This window comes from Meleagris gallopavo, chromosome Z (genome assembly GCF_000146605.3).
Source record: "Meleagris gallopavo isolate NT-WF06-2002-E0010 breed Aviagen turkey brand Nicholas breeding stock chromosome Z, Turkey_5.1, whole genome shotgun sequence".
In the NCBI taxonomy this organism is placed as follows: Eukaryota; Metazoa; Chordata; class Aves; order Galliformes; family Phasianidae; genus Meleagris; species Meleagris gallopavo.
In genome coordinates, this window is record NC_015041.2 from 32,599,082 (window position 1) to 32,605,016 (window position 5,935).

The following is a 5,935-nucleotide window of genomic DNA, read 5'->3' on the forward strand; positions in this document are numbered from 1 at the left end:
AGCTATGGCTTTGAGTTTAATAAAGATACAGTTATCTTATTTAGGAGGCTTAAACCAAAATACCATCAATATGGGGAATGTAACTTTAAACAGTACTACGCACTGAAATGTCTCTTGTAGAGGAAATGCTAAGTCACTGCCTGGAACAGCGATTGAGCATCTGGTGGTAAGGAAAGACCAACCCAGGGGAGCTCAGGTGTTACATCTTTGAGATGTAACAGCAGGACCTTGTGGAACACACTACCACAGCCACAATGCCAACTAGACAGATGTTCAATAAACTGAAGATTACCAACTCTCTTCCAGCTACCAAAGGCTTTATGAATTTGTATGTTTCTCTTTATTCCCTAACAAAAAAACATTCCAATCAACTGGTACACAAGTTGGTGATGTCAGGAGATTCTTCCAAGAACGGCATGCTTACGCGTAAGTTAGAAGCATGTCAGACTAACAGCCATATGTGAAAGGAGAACTAATTTCATGTGAAGTGATGGTATTACACTATTCATACAAATTGTTGTTTTAAACCAAAAGAGCAAGCGATAGCAGCTTGGTGGATGGCTTGTGTTTAAACATCATAGAAGACACTCTTTTCCTCAAAGTATTTTAATCCCACTGCATTAAAACTAAACAACAGTGCAGTAGGAATCAGCTATTTAAGAATATATAAACTAGTCTCCATGGTTATAGATAGAGAGATGAGAACAATCTGCAAGTCTGTGCTTATATGCATACTTCTTTAGCCAGCTTGGTTTGAGGTTTATGGTCTCAAGTTGTGCCAGAGGAGATTCAGGTTAGAAAAATTTATTGTCTGGAAGAGTGGTTTTGGAGGGAAATATTGGTGATAGCTGGATAGCTGGACTATATGAACTTGGAGGTCTTTTTCAATGTTGGTGATTCTATACCAATATTTGTTTAGAAGCATTTTAATTTAGGTGCAAACAAACCAGTTAGTTAGCAGTACATATTCTTTTAAAACAACTTACTCCACCTTTGGGTATTTAGTGTGCCTCAACAGAATTAGGACTCCTAAGTAACTGTAAATCACAGAATCATAGGGGTTGGAACTGACCTCTGGAGATCAAATAGTCCAACCCCACCTGCTGAAGCTGGTTTCCTACAATAGGTTGCACAGGAAAGCATAGAGGCAGATTTGAATTTCTTCGAAGAGGGAGACTCCACCACCTCTCTGGGCAGCTTGTTCCAGGTCTCTGTCACCCTGACAGTGAAGTTTTTCCTCATGTTTGCATGGAATTCCTGTATTCCAGTTAGTGCCTGTTGCTCCTTGTTCTGTTGCTGGGCTTTGCTGAAAAAAGCCTGACCCCATTTGCTTGACTTCCGCAGTTTATATAAGTATTAATAAAATCCTCTCTCAGCCATCTTCTCCAGATGGAACAGCTTCAGGTCTCTCAGCCCCTCCTAATAAGGAAGATGCCCAGGGCTGAGATCATCTTTGTGGCCCTCTGCTGGACTCTCGCAAGCAGTTCGTGTCTTTCCTGAACAGGAGAGCCCAGAACCAGATACTGTTCCAGATGTGGCCCCACCAGGGCAGAGTGGAGTGGGAGCACCACCTCCCTTGACCTACTAGCCAAGCTCTTCTTAAAGCATCCCAGGATATCATTGACAACAAGAGCACACTGCTGGCTCATGGCCAACTTGTTGGCTACCAGTACACCCGCGTCCTTCTCAGAGCTCCTCTCCAGAAGGCCAGAATGGTATATTTTATTAGCACAGGACAAAGCTCAGTGGATCTTACACTTTTGAGTAGATGTTCATACTCCACTTGTGGGCCATTTACATATAATTCATGCAATATGCCTACAAGGCATATTTCATTGCATACTTTCATTCACAGATCTACTGAGATCAGTTATTTCAAAAAGCTTTCCCAAAATAAAGCCTTTGTTCAGATGATAAAGCAGATAGCAAAGCTGAGACTAACAGAATAATTTCCTAGTGGTACTAGCATGGCTAATCTTTGGCCAGCTTTCTTAAAATACTCAAGACATAACTATGATAGTACAGACATTATTTTCAAATACCCAGTTATAAGGTACTTTGTAGCTTTAAATATATATGTACACACACGAAGCTGCATCTGGAGTATGTAATTTCCTACCGAAGGTAGAACAATGAATAATGCTTTAAAGCAATTCCCTGATTAAGTTGTAAAATTCTTCCCAGGAAATGGAGTCCCAGAACATGTTCCAGCTCACATATTGATGGCATATACTGTAGTATTAAGTTCCCATGAGCATTAACATAACTGATTTTTAGGAGGCGCATTCTTCAATTTTAACATAAGCAACTTTTATACATCATATACATCTGCGAATACTTCTTTCAAGTTAACACATGCTCTGTGTTCTGCACTTTCTAACGAAGAAGGATAAATCTGGCTTATATAACAACTCCATTCAGATGCCAGCCCTGAAAGTAATCCTGCCTGGATCTGCTGAAGATATTGTCATTACTGTGGTTCTATTACCTACCACAGATCCACTAGAAATACAATTCGTAGGAGAGAAAAAAAAAGAGCTTACAATTTTTGGAGATCATCATTAACACTTCCCTCTCTCTAAGCACACCGGTTTGCTGGCATCTGTCCATCAAGTAGTTCATGACTTGCTGAAGTGAGAGAAGCGTGTTAAAAAAAACTTCTATCCAAATTAAAGTGAGATACAATCAGGCTTAAGCAAAAAGAGGACATCCAAGCAAACCTGTTATTAATTCAGCATCCAATCTCAGCAAGATCACCTTTAGATTACAGCAGTAACTAAAACCAATGAACAATCACAAAAGAAATTTCCTTCTGTACATTTTTTTATTATTTACATAATACAACAAAGCATAGCTGTTGGCTAGTGTGATTATATGCAATACATAAATATGAACTATCTGTACATGTCTGCATATCTAATAACTGAACAAACAATGTTAAAGCAAAAATAGACATTTTAATAGTGAAATATAAACTAAGACTGAACATTGCATTGAAAAATCAGAAGTTCAAAAGTAGTATCTTGTGTACATATGTAACTATTTACAGATGAGAACAGGCATTACCACAACACTAGTCTAAACTGTTCTTATTTATATAAAAAACAATTTCATACATCACAAAAAACCTTCCATTATAACACAGAAGTGATATTACCAGACAAGCATCAGTGAAGTATACTGCCTTTTCTAGAGTTGTTATTGTACAATGCTGTAGATAATGCAGCCCATGCAATACACCCAAGAACACTACAGTCCTACACCCAAGTACAATTAAAAATGATAAAGCAGCCCTTCGAGAGTGGTTCCAGCTACCACAAAGGTCTACAGTAGCTATGTCAGGTATGGTTTTCCATGCAAAGTGGTGCAACCGTTACATTAAAACTAGAAAAAAAAGTGGTAATATTACTGTGAACTCAGAAGACACTGAATGTAAGTCGTATGTGATAAACCACTCTAATACTTCAGCAAATTACTCAGATACATGTTACTCGATAGAGCCGTTCTGGTATGTCTAAAAATATATGTAACCTGTGTTTTGTAAACTAATCTTACAACATTGTTTTACACAACAGTTTTTGCTAAGCAAGAAAAAGCAGACAGTTCTGTTGCAGACTGTTTTGTAAGACCCCAACAGGACACTTCCTTTCCTTTCACGGTTCCAAACTTAATATAATTGATTCTAAAACAGTGTTCTCACAAGTGTCTTCTTTTTCTCAATGCAACTGCTAAGTTACATTCTTAAACATGGCACCAACACTCATCTTACTGGAAAGGCAGACCTCTCTACATAGCTTAAATTCTGGTAGAAAACAATGGAGTGTTGCAACTAAAACCAGAATGACATATTTAATGACAGAAGTAGACTGCCAGCCTTTTTGATGTATCCTTCTCCAAAACAGGCACATAACACTAGCCAAAGATTATATACCTCAGATGTTTCAAAAGGCAGATCTGCTGCAAACATGCAGATAGCATACATCTGTTTGGCACACGTGAACTAAAGAGTCTGTCCTCTGTGCATGTGTATTCCTGTGCAGGTTTCTGATCATTCAGCTATATTCTAAGGAGGGCATACATATTTTCAAGGGCTGTACCTATCCAATCCTGCCTGTAACAAACACCCAAACATTCTGAAATAACATTAAGACAGACAAGACTGAAAAAAAACAAAAACAAAACAACTTTGGAGAACATCAAAGGAAAATGGCCATGCACCTGCTCTTCAATATTTTCTTAGGGTATATTATAAACAAAACCAAAAAGTCAGTCTTTCCATAAGCAGTCCCATTTATATTCTCTGGATTTTTTCAGCCACTACCACAGGGTTCTCTTTCCTGATTTTTGCTGCAGCTTCTGCTTTGTAGTCATAGGGGCAGTTATGCTTGTCAGAATAACGGTGAAGTCCACAAAATAAGTTTCCACAGCGGCAGTCAAATCCTGTACAAAGAAAAATATGCATCATCATTAGGAAGCTTTGTATTTAAGTAAGGTGTAAGTTAATGGCTTAGTTGCTACAGAAGAAAGTCATATATGTGTGACTCTTCTGACATACAACAGCTTAACAAAAAACAACACATTTCCAAAACATGTCATTTGTAAGTAATTTGGATTTTGTGATCAACTTCATTGTTAAATCTTTTAAGAGACAACTATATTATTACAGATCTGTTCAGCATCTAAGTATTCTCCTACCTGTAAGGCCAACCTTCTTTCTGCACATGAAACATCTGTTTTTCTTTGGTTTGGGAAGTTCAGGAGCTTTCTCTTCATTTTGTGAAGTACTAGGCTGAGAAACTGACGGGGTTGGTTGAGTAACAACTGTTAAAGCAAGTGAAGAATAGAAAGGTTAAATTTTTTACTTTTTATGACCATATCTAACTATACAGTAGCAACCATGCATTTCTGAAAGATTACTTCCCACTACTAAGACTCTAAACAGGCTGTTTGAAGTACTGCACAGACTAGACTATGAAAAAGTAAATCTCAAAGATTTTTTAAGTACACTGCAAGTTCCCCTTTTGGGTCAGATTTTCTCTACAGTTTTACTAGTCAGAAAATCTAAAGGTATTTTTAATGTATACCCAAAGTTGCACGTACATTCAATACTAAGAACAACCACACAATCACGTAAAATTTCTTATAATATTTTTACTATTTTAACACGTGCAAAATAGTTGAACAGAGATGATACCTACAGAGGAAGTCATCAACTGGAACATACTTTAGATAGAAAATGAATTTGCCAGTAGTATGTCACTGTCACAATACTGGTTACTCTGCCACTATATACTCTGAAATCAAGAGAACCAAAACCCGAAACAATTCACTAAGCTCACAGCAAACTACTGATTTTGGGACAGATCCAGAATACTGCTGTAAAACATATCATACAAAAGAATCTTATTAAGACGCTTTCAGTAATTTGAAGAATGAAGTATGGATTTTTCACACTAAGTATCTGCATTCTTGTGCTGTATTTGGCTTTAAAATGCAAGCAGGTGTAGCAAAAATTGACTTGTGTTCATGACAGAAGCAAGTGAAAAAATGAATCAGTGACATTTTACTCAAGTTATCAAAAAAAACGTTTTCATTCACAGAACTTGCATGAATCTATTTATTTTCCTTTAAAAATTATTCTCATCAAATTAAAGGGTATTTTTGTTGTTGCTTTAACATCCTCTTTACTTATATACAATCCTCATGGAAGAAAGCTCAGGATGTATATTTTAATGCTATCTCTGACATATAACCAATGAACCCCATTCCTAGCACAGTTTTCCTGAGAACTCCCAGCTATCTCATGATATGCATTATTTTAAAATACAAGGAGCAAATTACAAAATACTTTGCTTACAGAATAAGCAAAGTACACAAGCCTTAAAAACGTATTTGTAATGAAATTTATGCATACAAATGAGGTTTGAGTTCAGAT

At 37.0% G+C, this 5,935-nt stretch overlaps 1 protein-coding gene across 1 annotated transcript in view; it reads left to right on the top strand.

Moving 5' to 3' along the window:
• LOC104915076 (sarcoplasmic reticulum histidine-rich calcium-binding protein-like) overlaps window positions 1-5,935 on the top strand; it is a 260,268-nt gene that overhangs the window by 14,802 nt on the left and 239,531 nt on the right. The gene's annotated exons all lie outside the window — the stretch shown is intronic.